This window comes from Halyomorpha halys, unplaced genomic scaffold, assembly GCF_000696795.3.
Source record: "Halyomorpha halys isolate HHAL.00 unplaced genomic scaffold, Hhal_1.1 Scaffold113.1, whole genome shotgun sequence".
In the NCBI taxonomy this organism is placed as follows: domain Eukaryota; kingdom Metazoa; phylum Arthropoda; class Insecta; order Hemiptera; family Pentatomidae; genus Halyomorpha; species Halyomorpha halys.
The window spans coordinates 536,592-553,644 of record NW_027111402.1 but is presented as its reverse complement, the minus strand read 5'-3'; the positions used below and the strand labels follow the sequence as shown (position 1 = coordinate 553,644).

General features: G+C 30.2%; 1 protein-coding gene across 1 annotated transcript in view; it reads left to right on the top strand.

The window, feature by feature from the left end:
- Window positions 1-17,053, top strand: part of LOC106677924 (alkaline phosphatase) — a gene marked incomplete at both ends in the record, with an annotated part of 709,077 nt that overhangs the window by 183,276 nt on the left and 508,748 nt on the right.

The window sequence follows — 17,053 nt, the reverse complement described above, 5'->3', positions numbered from 1 at the left end:
GGAATTTCTGTTTAGGATAGGATATAGCATTGCTAACCTTGCATAATTTTGAGTTAGTTTGATGTTGATATGGTGATTCCAGGTAAGGCGGCGATCGAGGTGAATTCCCGGGTATCTTACTGTTTCGCTGGCAGAATTCCATTTCACATTTTTACCTTTGAGGATTAGATCCGGTGGATCTGGTGGTCGTCAGTTTCTGGTACGTACAGCTTCTGGAGCTTCTTAAAGCATTCTTCTCGCAAGTGCTCTATGTGATTTGACCATGTTATCTTATGGTCCAATATCAGTCCGAGAAATTTGGTGCTGTCACAGAATGTTAGAGAATTTTCGTACATAAAAAGCTTGGAGTCCTCTTTCTTGAAAATAATGCACCTCTTTGCAATAGTCTTTTCAATAGAGAAGCGGAAATGTTTGCTTTCCGACCAAGCTTGTAGACTATTCATACATTCTGCAGTGCTCTTCTCATCCACTCGTGCCTCTTGAATATTAGAAAGATCGTCAAATTGTCTACATAAAGGAATGCTTTTATTGATTTAGGTATTACATTTGTTATATAATTTATTGCTATTGCAAACAGTGTACAACTTAGAACACTTCCCTGAGGAATGCCATTAACTATTTCTTTAGGACTTGATTCTCCAACTCTTATGCTGATATATCTTTTCTGTAGGAAGCTTTGGCGACATTCCCCTGAACCCACATTCATATAGTGTTTTTGTTATACTTTTCCGGTCTATAGTGTCATATGCTTTTTCAATATCAAAAAATATACTTACTGCTTCTGATTGATCTATAAAAGTGTTGAGAATTTCGGCTTCCATTGTCACAGACTGGTCTATTGTCGAACTGCATTTCCTAAATCCACATTGTATAGGTGACAAGAGGTTCAATTTTTCAATGACCCACATCAGTCTTCTGTTAACCATTTTCTCCAGGAGTTTTGACAAACAGCTGGTAAGCAGTATGGCCGATAACTGTTGCGTTGTAGCTTATTTTTGCCCAGTTTGAGTATAGGGATGACTATCGATTCTCTCCAAGCCTCGGGGTATGTGGATGTTTCCCAGAAACTGTTGAATATTGCAAGAATCTGTTTATTAGTTTCATAAGGAAAGTGTTTTATCATAGCGTTATGTACTTCATCTATTCCGGGTGAGGAGGATTTTATTTCATCTATTGCTGTTTGCAGTTCCCAGATTGTGAAGGGGTAATTATATTCCAGCTGAGAAGAGTTGTCTTGTGTTGTAGATGGTGTAAAATCTATTCCCTGTTCTTCTCGATTATGATTGTTATCCAGGTTAGAAATGGCTGCGAAATGATCCACGAGAGTTTCCGCTATTATTTTAGGATTTGTAATAATTTCATTTTGAATTTTTAGTATCGGGGTCTCTATATTGTTATTACCGGCTATACTATGGATTTTTTTCCATACTTTTTTTATTGGGGTGTTACAGTTTATCGATTCTACGTATGAAGTCCAGGATCTTTTCTTCTTAACCTTTATAAGGTTTCTGACTATAGCTTTTTGTTTTTTATATTCTATCAAGTTTTCTTTTGTAGTTTTTCGTTGAAAATCTTTGAGAGCTTTATTCTTAATACTAATGTTTTTTCCGGCATTTATCATCAAACCATGGAGTATGATTTGTTTTAGGATCTCCCTTCGTTTTCGGTATTGTCTGCAGCCATGCTGTATTATATTATGCGTAAAGTTCTCTATTGTTGTTCTCTGTTGCTTTTTCTGGTCGATGTGTTTTGAATTTTTTTATTTTTCCTACGAATTCCTCCCAATTAGCTTTTTCTATTATCCATCTAGGATGTTTTTTGGTTTTAGGTATTTCGGTGATGAAACGTAATAGTGTCGGGAAATGGTCACTCGCATATTGGTTGTCACAGACACTCCAGGTAACTTGCGTAAAAAGGTTAGTTGAGGTAAAAGTTAAGTCTATTGCTGATGTTGATCCGCATCTTGGGCATATATATGTGGCTTCTCCTGTGTTGAGTAGAAGAGAATCTGTTATCTATTATCTATTATTCTTCTGATAATATTTCCCCTGGTATTGGGTGTTGCAGGGCCCCAAGTTTGATGCGATCCTTTCATATCTCCAAATACAATATATGTATATAAATTATATATACAATGCAATATAAGTACATAAATTCATAGTATCTCTTATAACATATTTGGATTTTTGGGTATAATTTGTTTCTACCTAAAATGACAAATGTTCACATATTTATAATCATGTAAGAAAAAAAAAATATGGATTCAAAAATATTTTGGCTAAATCTTAAGAAACTATTTGTTTCTTGTATTTAGCATTTGTAAATGCTCATATACTAGTGAAATCATGTAACTATGTTTAAATATAGATTTCTTGTGAGTAAATGCGTAAAAAAGTTTTATTAAGGTGCAGTATAAATTCTGTTGATTGTAGCAATATTTAAATTGTAAACTTATGATTGGAAATATTTGTATTTGTAGGATGAGCCCTGGATATTGAGGGGAGGAGCCCGAAACGTTGTTTAGATGCAAAAAAGAATAAAATAATACATTAAAACGAGGTAGAAAATTGATTTCTGAATATAAATATAATAAAGTTTTAGCAAATAAACCAGTTGGAACTTAGTTGTAGCAGTGGAACTAATTGTTTATATTTAAAGATTCAATGGTTCATTAGCGGTTCTAATTTATAAATGATTTTTTGTTACTGAATACTTTTAATTTATTGTTTCTAAAAATATGATAAATGTAAAAGGTAGAGAGTATTTTATAAATAACTGTTATAGAGGAGGAATTTATATTTTGTCGCAGTTGAGAAGCTTTGATACAAAGGAGTTGAGTTTAATTTAAAAGAATATTTTTTTATTAATTTTTTTCTCAAGTTAAGAAATTCATTTTGGACTGCAGAAAAGAACAGATAATTTTAGTTTGTCTCAGAAGAAACTTTGAAATGTTTCCGCCAATTATCTTTTATGCCTTCGTTTTGCTTTTGTTGTTGTTTGGTGTTGCTACACTTCAAAGTAACTTAACCGTGTCTTTTCTTTTTGGCTCCATTCTATATCAAGCTAAGCTATTTTTCCTTTTTGCTTATTTAATATCTTTCAAAAAAAGGAATTGCTGGAGCGGCCAAAAAAATAAAATAAATAAATTAATATCAGAACAATAGTAGTAAATTCATTTGCACCAATTTTTTTTTTTATATGGAGCAGTTCTGATCCACTTACAGGAATCAAGTAAGTTTGAAGTTAATATCTCAGCTTTCTTTGTTTATATGAAAGAAAATCCCAGGTTTACATTGTATTGATATCCAGATACTTAACTTTTTTTTTTCAAAAATGAAGTAAAGTTTAGGAGTAAAAGTCAATATAAATACCTGGGAATAAATGACTGCTGCAATTTAAGGCAGTCTTAGTTGAAGAAAAGAAACGACAAAAAAATATAAGAGTAAAATAATAATAATAGATGTATTTTTATTTAAAAATTATTTGGAAATAACTGTTTGTTTTTACAAACGTAATACATATTTTCAGAGAGCGAGGTGGCTTAGTTCTAATATAACTCAACGGACCAGGGTTCGATCCAGCTGTGGAAGATAGTTATTCATCATGTTACTGAAGCCTGGTGTCAAACCTGTGGGTTCGAGGAGCCATCTGTGGTCCACCTAGCCTCATAAAGTGGAACCTTTAATAGGGGCAAAGTCTGACGGCTGAGAATGATCATGAAACAATCACCCACAATCATGAACACAATCAATTGTTAAACAAACAGTGCTTCCTTACAAAATACTGAAACCCAGAATCTTCATGGGTTATAGTGGTGCATATTTTCATTTTTTTTTTCAATATAAGTTTTCTTTTAAAAAAGTTGAATAAAATAATAAAAACTATTCTAAATAAGAAATATTTAATCATAACGATCAGTTAACAGTTGACGGTGGATTATAGATAGTGGAAGATGTCAAGTCAGTGAAGAACAGAAATAAGTGCAACTTGTTTATTAGGCTAAGACTACTCTGAGAGTATCGTAAAAGAAAAAACCACTAGTTTACACCAGGTTGATATCTATTTAATATATCTATTTAAATTTTTTCTTCTTTTAAAGGTGAAGTAACGTTAAGAATTATGAAGGCAGACTTGATGGTTAATTAATTAAGAAGATTACTCTTAGCCCTTACGAAGGCCTGAAATTCTAGCTAAAACGTTGGCGTTAATAAATAAGTTATACTTATTTGTTTTATTCACTAATCGCACCCTAAGCGATCTTCTCATAAAATATTTATTCAATTCGAACCTAAATAAAAAATTATGAATATAATTACAACAAAACGAAATTACTATTGTATTAAGTATTTCTAAAATTAAAAACCATCAGGCAGTATACAAAATTTTTTTTTTAAATTAGGGCCAACAAATGAAAACAGATTTAACGAATCAAAGTATTAATACTTTCTTGTGCATAAGCACACCAGTTATGAATGATGGGGATAGAGACAAATAGCAGCTGGCCCAATCTCTACAATCGTGGAAACTATGAAACTTTCTGCAGTGGCAATTCTGTCTTACTATCAGATTGTCCATGATAGTCGGGAATACTATCAGGAATTAGCACCTTCTAACTTCTATATGTAAACGCCATTATAGTGAACTGTCGTAAATTATATCTTGCATCAACACTTAAGAACTATCAAGTTGTTATTCATTATTCATTGATAGTTATAGTTCTTTGTCATATTTAATCATCAGTTTTTATCACTCAATCACCAAATTGAACAATTAGCGAAGTGAGATTCACTATCAGCGTGAAACAGGCACTGCTATATACATCTATACTTATACCGGCTATTTCATTTTCTTGTTTTGGTTGGATGGGACTGCTATAATTTCTCAATGTTGTTATATTACTGGCTTAAAGTAAACATAATTGCCGAGCGTAAGTTGGTATTTTATCAAATCTACGGTCAACGACCTCCATACCATTTAATATTTTAAAAAATCATTTCTGATTCGTGTTATTTGTTTATAATTAATTTGTGTGGATAAATATTTGATGTTGAAAACGTTAGAGAATGAGGGGTGGTTACTGTCAGATAACCAACAGTCCAAATATTGAATAAACAAACATTCCAGAAATCTCGCTCGGTTGTCCTGAGGCCTAAATATTCAATTAACAAACTTAACTGAGAAGCACGTCCAAGACTGTTAATTGATGTTTATACAATGGATACAATTTGGGAATTTGTTTCAATTTTAAAATATATAAAAAATAAACCTAAGTTATTACAAATCATTTAGGGTTCAATAGTTAATTAGGTTATATTTTTTCTTGTTCATCAATAATGAAATGCGGTATCTTCTCCGATTCTTTACAATCTTCATCAGGTTTAGGGTTCTTCTAACATAAAATAACATTTTTCTGGTCCCTAGCCATTCCGAAATCCCTGGAAACGAAAATGTAGATAAAGCTGTAACGGAAGGCGAGTCACTAGAGAATATAACACTCAGTTACATTTCCTTTTCAGATCTTTCCGGCCAATACGGAATGGAATATTAAATAGCTGGCAGCAAAATTGGTCTGCAACAGAAAATTATAAGCTCTAAATCAGAAAACCAACAATTGGTTGTTGGACCTCATCCTTCAGCTCCCGTGTAAAAGGGAGGAGGTGGTGGTGACCGGTATAGATCGTTGGGAAGCCATAGATTTTAGAAAAAATAATATTTAAGATAGGAAGTTATAGAAGGTAATAGAGAATCATGAAAAACGCATAAATAATATATATAAGTTAAACTTCATTGTGCGTGTCTCTCTGACCCATAATAGTTTTACCAGAGCTTTTACTCCCCCTTATAGTATAAGAGCCGAACAGGAGAAAAAAGGCATTTATTTCTCCCCAATTTGTGATTAAATTAATGAAAACTACATATAATTACCTGTAAAAATTGATGAGTCTGTCATATATATACAGCTGTAATAAAAATGGAAGCTGTAACAAAACATTAAAAAAATTATCTTTCCATTCAGAGCTTTATATCTTTAAAATTATCTAGAGAACGTCATTTGAAGTGAAGTAAATTTGCTGAAATATGAGCTGTAATAGAGCTATTTATATTCAGTAGTTACCGAGATAAAAAAAGAAATATTTGATAGAAAATATACTGAAAAATCAGTAGTTAATGAATTTATATTGATTAATCTATATCTCAAAAACTATTTGACGTATAGGGTCCATAGGGTTTCATAATAAAGTACGAACTAATACTATTAGTCTTGTAGACTTATCTTAATTCAATTACACAGACTTTAGTATTTTTTAATTCCTGTAATATCACTATTAGTCATCCCTATCATGAAAAAAATAAGCATTAGTATTATTACCAGACTAGTTTCTACACTTGTACTATGGACTAATACTTTCATTATGAAACTGGGCCCAGATGGCTATTAGCACTCAAATTAAAGATTTTTAATGTGCTATAAAATAGTTCGTCTTCATAGGAGTAGTAGTTTTTATATTTTCCAAAATAAATTCACAAAATGTTAATTTCTCTTTAATATCATAAAAACTACTACTTCTACGAAAATAAACGTCATAGACTAGTTAATAGTTAGTAATAATACTAGTCATAGACTAGTTAATAGTAACTTTTACTAGCTTTAATTTGAGTGTCGACAGATATATATACTACTTTTAGTTCCTGAGATATATTTTTTCATAAATAAAAGTTTTTGTCCGAACAATTATAAATCAACATTCTGTGAATTTATTTAGTCGAATATCATGGAAACTACTTCTTCTACGATGATAGACTTTTAATAACTTTTTTGAAGTACATTAAACTAGCTTTAATTCGAGTACTCTTAGACATCTGTACATTGAACGGTTTTTGAATAGTTTTGTTAAAATAAATTCGCCAACCACTGATTTTTCAGTGAATTTTTTATGAAATTTCGGAATTTGTAAAACTATGTCTCGCGAACTACTCGTATTAAATGTATGTCTATTCTTGCCTAAATTTTAGTAAGTTTAATCTACTTTAAATGATGTTCTTTTAAGTTTTCTAGTGTTGTTGGTAGTTATAAAGATATTGAACTCCGAATAAAAAATAATTTTTTTAGCGTTTTAAAACAGCCACCGATTTTTATTCCCTCTGCCTATACATGGTAGACTTATAGATTATTATTACTAATTATACATAGTTTCCATTAAAGTAATAAAAAATGGGGTAAAATGACTGCCTTTTTTTTCTTTCCGACTCTCGACTATTAAACTCTCCCCTTCTTTCGGAGCCTATATTGTATTAAACAAATGAAATTTGGTTTTCTTTATTTTTATTATCATTAGTGGATGTATGTAAATTTTAATAGTTTATCAAACCACTAAACACAAGAACAAATTCAGTGAGTTCCATCTGAGTTCGTGACCCTTGCACTTTCCTCAGGTTCAGTTTCTCTATTACATAAGTCCTGTTGATGTTTGACTCTGATATTTGGCTTAGGGTTTTCTAGCTTCCAGAGTTGATCTCTCCTGTGCCTTTCATGGTGAAGGACTTAGTAGGACTTTATGAGTTATTGCTAATTCAAAGTATGATTTAATTAATGGAGATAGTTTCAGATGCCACTATGGAATAAGTACTAGGGAATCTCGACTTTACTATTATTCATGGCTCATAATCCCTTATGTATAACTGGGACTCAAAGTATGATATATTTGATACTAGACTGCTTTAAGCATATCTCTATCGCATCATAATAATAGTTAGTTTCATTAATTAATGAAAATTGAAATGCTAATGAACATAAATTAGGGTTATCAAATTTTTACCCTTCCATCGTACAAGAATGAAATAAAAAGTGTATTTTGGGCATGTCAAGTGCATTTGGTTCGTTCAGTCTAACCTTCGAATTATTACCCGTCAGTGTTTATTATCAGGTTGAGTGTTTAGAAACGTTTAGGAATCGTTACTATGTCCTACTACTTTACACGCCCAGCTTATTCTCTACCATGCTATAGCCTGAATTATATTAAACGACCAGTCATGATTGACGTAAATATTTTAAACCATCATGAAGAAGTGAGGTTCTTCTATAGTTATTACAATCCTTCCTTTTTGTAAATTTTAATAAGTAGAAACTCCTTCCATTCCTTGGGCATTTTCTCAATTCCCCAGATCTTCTTAAACAAAAGGTGTATCTTAGAAAATCCAGTTTCACCACATGCCTTGATTAGTCCATTAGAAATATCAGTTCTTATAGTTGCTACTGATTATTTTCTATTAGTACCAATAAATATTGCAGTATTACCGTGTTATGACTCATTATCCGTAAGGAAATATTTAAGTTGGGTTTTACCGGATAGTGCTGGATACTCAGAACCTTCAGCAAACCTGAGCTGGCCATTCAAAAAGAATTCTAAACCGCTTAACATTCTACTACTACTACAAACTACTACTGCTGTTACTACTAACTACTGCTGCTTCTACTACCACTACTATTACAGCCACTACTACTAAATAATTTTGCTGCTCGTAGTAATGCAGCTAGTGCTACTACTACCAACTTCTACTACTGTTGCTACTACTACCACTGCTACTTCTACTATTAACTACTACTGTATTCAACTACTACTGTATTCAACTACTACTGTATTCAACTATTACAGCCACTGCTACTAAATAATTCTGCTGCTTGTAGTAATGCCACTACTGAAACTACTACTAACTTCCACTACTGGAGATACTACTGCCACTACTACTACTGAGTACAACTACTGCTAGTACTATTAACTAATATTGCATCTAACTATTACAGCTACTACTACTAAATAATGCTGCTACTACAACTACCGCTACTACTACTTATTTCTATCCTATAACTACTAACTACCACTGCAACCAACTACTACTGTTACAATTGCTACCTCTACTACTATAACAATTACTTCTAACTATTAGAGCCACTATTACTAAATACTACTGCTACAATATTAAGTATTAAATAAAAAAGTTTAGAAATTCATATATTCTGTAGAGTATCTGAGTTACACCACCGCCATGAAGGCCTACGAAGGAACTACTTAAATAGATAAAATAAGACATTACATAGAGCAAAACTATAGATTTATATAAAGTAACAATAATGTTTCATGATGACTAAGAGAATTTTAGTACAAATGGAATAATATAAAAAGAGTAATATAGTCCACGTTTTAACAAGGGCACTGGAGCACTCTATATATTTAATTAACACTAATACTCGTTTATAAAGTACAGTGGTACACGTTGATACGTGAGTCTTTGATAAGTAAATAAATTGGGAAGAAAAGTATAAATCTTAGAATAAACTTGCACTCATATATTATAGCTTCATTTATTTAGAATGTCTGAAAAATAACACAATTGTATAATTGAAATTCTCGTTCAAAGTTGTCAAGTTAGTCAAATTGTAAAATCATTTACTCTAAGAATATCCGCTCATGGTGTTGAATAGGATCTTCTTTTATTAGTTTATAAAACTTTTCTCATTAGAGAAGCTTTTATTTAGTTCTATATTGACGTCAAAGTTCTGCTTCACTATCCGACTCTTTTCATTATCTAATCTTAGGCACTGAAGACGAAAGGTTTTTATTGTTCAGATGTTATTCTAGATTGGATAATGATCGAAATTAGATCTTATACTAACAAACAATAATAAAAAATATATTTTGAAATGTAATTTTGTTTATTACTCCACTAAGTTCATTACATTGGTGACCCAGCAGCAATTGAATTATGAGTTCCTGAGGGATACTCTCACCTCGAGCTCCTAATGAAGGCTCTTGTTCCAACTGAAGTGTCAGTAAGTTCGATAAACTGTGGCTATTATTTTAATATAACTTAAAAAACAAATCTCTGGAATAATAATAATAATAATAAATTAAATAATATCAAATGTAATGAAATTTATAGTTGTTTATTTATATAATATTATCGTTAATATTCTCCTCCTTACTTGTAACTTCTCTTAGATATACGTATATAATTTCTATTAATTACTGTTTCCTATTTGTACAATTCTATACCTCAAGTGTCATTGAAGAGTCAGAGTAAAAACGAGGTCGGTAATTTTTTTTTTATTTGAGCCTTTAGTATCAAGGGATTTAGAATGGAACTCAGTAATAAATGAAAACAATAAAAATAAGAAAAAAATAATTCAAGAATATATTATTCTATTTATATTATGCACATTTTTGTTTTACATTACTCCCTTCCCGGTAATTTATGCCTAACGGGGGTTTAGGGTCTAGAGGTAACCAACCTATTGTAACCATGGTGGAGAGTTCAGTTTTCGTTTCGTGGGACCGCTACAGAAATAATAGTCGACCCCTCCAAGGCTTGAACTGACACCGTCATGACTTACGAGAATGTCTTATTTTATATCTATATGGTACCAATAAATCGATTTTGAAAACAAAAATTTACATACCAGCTGTTTCTCCATTCACTTTTTGATTTATGTATTTTATTTTAGATGCATTTTGATATTGTTACTTAAAATGTCAACAAATGAAAATTTATACTGCTACAACAAATTAAGGAGAGGTGCACTATTACTGTACCAACGTTTAGGCAAGGAGGTAATTTGTCATTATGCTGAACCGCCAGAATTGTGTGGAAATAAGGGTACCTACTTCATGAGGCTGGGTGGACACCGGAGGGCTCCTCGCACCGACAGTGTTGACTCACATCTTCAGTATAGAATAATTGTTCATCTACCATAGACACACTGTGCAACTCTGCTCACCACTTACAATTATTTTTAATTTTTATTTATCAAATCTATTTTGTATGATGGTTATTCATCTTACAATAATTTTATTGTATTTATTAAATGGGATCAATTTTTGGGAAATAAATATTAAAAACATTTATAAAAAATATAGTAATGAAAATTCCAGGAAAATATAGCATAAAGCTGTATGTTTTTATTAATATGAAGGGTTAGAAACATTCATATATATGAAGCTGGTTCAACCTTTTAGGTTGAGAAATATCTGAGAATGATTAGTGAAAAAGGCTTTCGTTTCCAATACACATTTTGTCCATTAGGGACGTCCTGATCCTACAGCAATGTTGACTTGTGGCTTCTGAGGCCCATGCTCAAGGAAACTGCCCAATAATATTTCTTCACAACAGCTTCAAAAACTTTTTGTATTTATTTTCTATTTAGTTATATATTATGTCTGTTATTTTATTTTAAACTCATTGAATTTCTTTATTTTATAATGTATACAAAATAAAGTTTTAGCGTATTATAGTAAGATGCTGATAAATTGTGAAATATAATAAAAGGCTCAGTGAACCCAAAGGTTCGAAGCTGATTCCACTAATTCCTCTTACCGATCAAATTCTTCCTTTTAGTCCAACAGCCTGTGGCAAAAAACAGTTATTTAACATGCTTAAATGTGAGCCCCCAAAGAGGTTTTTACGTTAATAGTTTCCGAGATACAACTTTTAAAAAGCAATATTTAATAACGAAAAATCAATAGTTTGTGAAATTATTTTGGGAAAAACTATTTCTTAAATATAATTATTAGGCGCTCATATGTCTACTAGAAATCAAATGAAATTTTGTGAATTTATAAAGTACTGTACGACACTTATCTTCGTAGAGGTAGTAGTTTTTTGATATTCAGATATGAAAATGAATTTGGCAAATGAAAATTTGTCCGAACAACTATAAATCAATTTATTTTAGCACATTTCATGTAAACTATTACTCCTACGAAGATAAACATCATAAACTACATTATAGCTCATTAAACTAGCTTTAATTGCTAATAGACATCTGTTCATCAAATAGTTTTTGAGATATAATTTTTTCAAAATAAATTCACTAACTACTGATCTTTCAGTACGTCCCATACAACATTTTTATGAAATGTTGCTTTTTAAAAAGCCATATCTTGAAAACTATTTAACGTAAATAACTCTATTAGGGCTCGTAATTTAGCAAATTTACTCTTCTTTAAATGACGTTCTCTTAGGTTTTCTTGTGTTGTTCCTACTTTTTAAGATATAAAGTTCCGAATGAAAAATTACTTTTTTTTATCGCTTTGAAATAGCCGCCATTTTTTATTCCACCCAACCATACTTGGCAGACTCATCAATATTGAATATTAATTATACATCGTTTTTACAATAATATTTAATAACGAAAAATCAATAGTTTGTGAAATTATTTTGGGGAAACTATTTCTTAAATATAATTATTAGGCGTTCATATGTCTACTAGAAATCAAATGAAATTTTGTGAATTTTGTATTTTCGTTGCCATAGTAGGTTTTCAAATTGCTATAAGAGCCGGGGAGAAAACAGGCAGATATGTGAGTATGATCAATCTTTTTGCATCACCATAAATATTAAATATTTTTTAAATTTCATTTACACTCTATATGAGGTTTACATTTGGCAGAATAATTCTTCTGAAGGATATAAATTTTAGTAAACTTATATTACTCTATAACTTATATTTTTGCTGAAGAAAAATATTAAAATTTCGCAACGAGAAATATTATTAAAAGAACGTTCGAAATTGGAGTTAATTCATTGGTCGATTATTGTTACAGTGTTTAGTATAGAAATATCTTTTCCGAAACGAGCGAGGATTAATTTCAACTCCAAGTAGTGTTCAGTGAAAATTGTGTGATGCCCGCACCGCAACTGAATTTTTAAACAACTGTTATGGGCCTCTCTGGAGGCTGTGTCCCGGCTCTTGTACTATAATGGGTAGTATAGTTTAAGAGCCCATGAGAAAAAATTTAGTTATTTTACCCCTATTTTTGATTACTTTAATGAAAACGAGGTATAATTACTGGTCAACATTAATGAGGCATACATGGCAGCCATGTATAGATAGGGGGAATAAAAAATTGCAGCTGTTTCAATACGTTAAAAAAATAATTTTTCATTCCGAGCTTTATGCCTTTAAAACTACCAGCAACAATAGAACACCTAAGAACATCATTTAAAGTAGAGTAAATTTGCTAAAATACGAGCCCTAATAGAACTATTTACGTTAGTTCCCTGAAACTTTGTCTAAACAACTATAAACCAATTTATTTTAGGAAATATCATTAAAAATACTACTTCTAAAAAGATAAACTTCATAAACTGCTTTATAGTACATTGAACTAGTTTTATGTTGAGTGCTAATTGACATATTTATGTCTAGTAGTTTTTATGATATGGAAATTTCAAAATAAATTCAATTTTGATTTTTCAGTACGTTTTTTAATGAAATATTGCTTTTTAAAAAGTTATATCTCGGAGACTATTAAACATAAATAGGTCTGTCATGGCTCATATTTTAGCAAATATACTCTACTTTAAATGATGTTCTTAGGTTTTATGGTATTGTTGGTAATTTTAAAGTTATAGACCTTGGAATGAATAATTTATTTTTTTAACGTTTTGAAACAGCCGACATTTTTTATTTCTCCTATTTCTACTTGATATACTCACCAAATTTTATTAGTAATTAAGATTAATCAGAAATTAGGGTGAAATAATTGCCTTTTTTTCCTCTTGGGCTCTTGTTTGATTGAGTTCAATGTAAGATTGAGTTTTAAGAACGTTACTGCTCAATTCTTACGTTACGTAACGTTACATTGTTTGGACCTGAACGTGTTAACAATTCTTCTAGTACAAGAGCCGGGAAGAAAATAAGGCAGTTATCTCACCTCAATTTTTTATTACTTTAATGAAAACTAGGTATAATTACTAGTCAAAACTGATGAGTCTGCAAAGTATAGGTAGGGGAAATAAAAATTGGCGGCTTTTTCCAAACCTTAAAAAAAAAAAAACAATTTTTCATTCGGAGCTCTAAATCTTAAAAACTACCAACAAAACTAGAAAACCTAAGAGAACATTATTTAAAGAAGAGTAAAGTTTCTAAAATATTACCCCTAAAAGAGCTATTTACGTCCAATATTTCTCGAGATATAGCTTTTCAAAAAGCAAATTTCCTTAAATATCTACTGAAAGGTTGGTAGTTAGTTAATTCATTTTGATCATTCTATATCTCAGGAACTATGTGACGCACAGATGTCTATTAGCACTCAAATTAAAGCTAGTTTAATGAACTATAAAAATATTTAAAATCTTTACCTTCGTAGGAATAGTTGTTTTCATGATATTTGCTAAAATAAATTGATTTATAGTTGTTCGGACAATAAGTTTGATTTATGAAAAAATTTATTTCAGAAACCATGTCTGTCAGCACTCAAATTAAAGCTAGATAAATTAACTATAAAGTAGTTTATAACGTTTATCTTTGTAGGAGTAGTAGTTTTTATGATATTTGACAAAATAAACTCACAAAATGTTAATTTATAGTTGTTCGTATAATATGTTGGATTTTTGGGAAAATATATCTCAATTTTACAGATGTTATAGCAATTATCCTTATCATTAGATTTGTTGATGAAATGACATTTATTACATTCAATAACAAGTATTTTGTGGTTTATATTTTAGCACATTTATTATTCTTTAAATGACGTTCTCTTAGGTTTTCTTGTGTTGTTCCTACTTTTTAAGATATAGAGCTCCGAATGAAAAATTAGTTTTTTTTATCGCTTTGAAATAGCCGCCATTTTTTATTCTCCCACCCATACTTGGTAGACTCATCAATTTTGACTATTTGACATAGTTAGTTATAACTATTGACACAGTTTTCATTAAATTAATCAAAAATTGGGGTGAGATAACTGCCTTTTTTTCTCCTCTTGGGCTCTTATACTATTCTGAGGTACTATTCCAAATGCTCTCACATTCAAGCTTGGTTATAGTTCTACATTTGTCTTATCAATTGTAGGTTGTTTTTTTGTTGTTTTTTTCAACGCTATGTACTTTATTTAATAACAATTACGCCAGTATAATTTAACAGAGAAAGTTACGCTAAGATTACTCTTAATTTGTTAATGATGAATTTCTTGTTTCTAGATATTTAGTCAAACATGTTATTTTAGCAAATTCTGTCCTCGGTATAAGGTGACGCTACCAGCCGATATCATTATCTTCCGTTGTACTGCAGCTAAAAAGCAAGACAGTACAATTAAGTACTTGAAGAACTTTTCCAAAAAAAGTTTAATTTCAAATTTATATACTCATGGATAATTTATTATTTTAATTTTTTAATTATTATGCTCCTGTTTCATTTAATGGGACAATAGATATTTCTGATTTCGTTTTTTGAATATACTTTATCATTCTATATCCCCTATCCGTGGTAGTTGCGATCCGTATTAACTCCAATAGAAACTAAACTGCATGCAATATTTGCATCAAAATATTATTATACTTATATGAGTAGATATAAACCTAGATTAACAAGATCTAGCAGCATTATTTTTACTTTTCAATGGACTATGGTATATCATTGATTCCTCACAACGATATTTACATCTTTTATATTTTATTGAACTATTTGGTAGTCTTTGTTGAATTTTACAGATGTTATAGCAATTATCCTTATCATTAGATTTGTTGATGAAATGACATTTATTACATTCAATAACAAGTATTTTTACCTCTGTCATCTTATTCACGTAAATACACCATAATATTTACTAAAATAAACTTACTCAGTTTTCAACAATTGTCCAAAATTAATTAAGACATTTTAATGTATTATCTTTGTAATGATGTAATATATTTCCTAATGAATTTCGTTAAATATCTTAATGAAAAAAATGTTATTACCCGTGTAAAAATTCCCAAAAAACTAAAAATTGCTAACTTTAGACTAGTGGGCTTCCTAAAAAATAAGATTACATTGTATTTTTATATATTTTTTTTTATTAGGCGCCTAAGTTACACGAAATTACGTTTTAAATGTATCTTTAATCTTATTAGGATATAGCTCCGACGGAGAAAAACTTAATTACTCTTTGTTCTTTACTTCAAAATACTCTAACACTTTTTTTCTTTTCTATCCCTTCCTCAGTATTAAAAAAACTTCCAACCCTTGAGAGAGTAAAGTGCTTAGCGGGCTCCTGTTTTCATTTCTCTTCGATCAGTCTTTATTAGTTCATCTTCCTTGGCTCAACTCTTGTAATTTTTCTTTATAATTTTTTTTTTCATTGTAAAAGGAGTCAATGATTCATTTTTTATTCATCGTTTTTTTCACATTTAATTTTGTATTCCGAATTACCTTTTTTAATTCTACTATTCATTGTATAGTAACTTTTTTTTCGTAGAGGCGGGGAAATCTGACCAATCCAATTATATAATTCCCAGTTCTTTCGTTATGCAACTAATCATTATTTGGAAATGTTTACATAATACAAATTTTATAAACCAACGTTATATTATTTAAGATTATATTATAAAAAAAAGATTTTTATTGGTATTATATTCGTTTGCAGGAAAGAATTAGTGAAAGCAATTTTTTGAAAGAAGAATTCTTTCTTCATATTTCATTAATTACGTATTTTGGCTGAAATACATCACATGCGAATGTAATTTTTAATTTAGCAAGCAAATATAATAGATATAGAGGGAAATTTAAATAAATAATCTAACTTTATCTCCGGTATGGTCTAGTGGCTAGGATATCTGGCTTTTATCCATACGGATGTTAAAATAAGGTAATTATTTTACTGTTATAATTTAAATTATCATAATGGGAACAAGAATATCTATTTGTTAATATGATGAGGTGAAAACTTCCATTTAGAACACAATACCATTCTATGTTTTTTAGTACCACGTTTTAGGTTTACCCCATATTCATATACTTTTATCCTAGTTTTGTAAATTATATTTATTTCTATTTTGAAATATTGTACATGTAATTTAAAATTTTACTACATCGATTGAAATGTAAGTATATAAATGGCAACATTTCGCAATAGAAATAGATGTAATTGACAAAATGAGAATACTAGTACAGGAATATGGGGTAAACACGAAACGCCGAACAAAAAAAAAATTGAATAGTATTGTGGATTCTAAATGGAAGTATTTTCACCTCATCATATTAACAAATAGATATTCTTGTTCCATATTAATATCATAT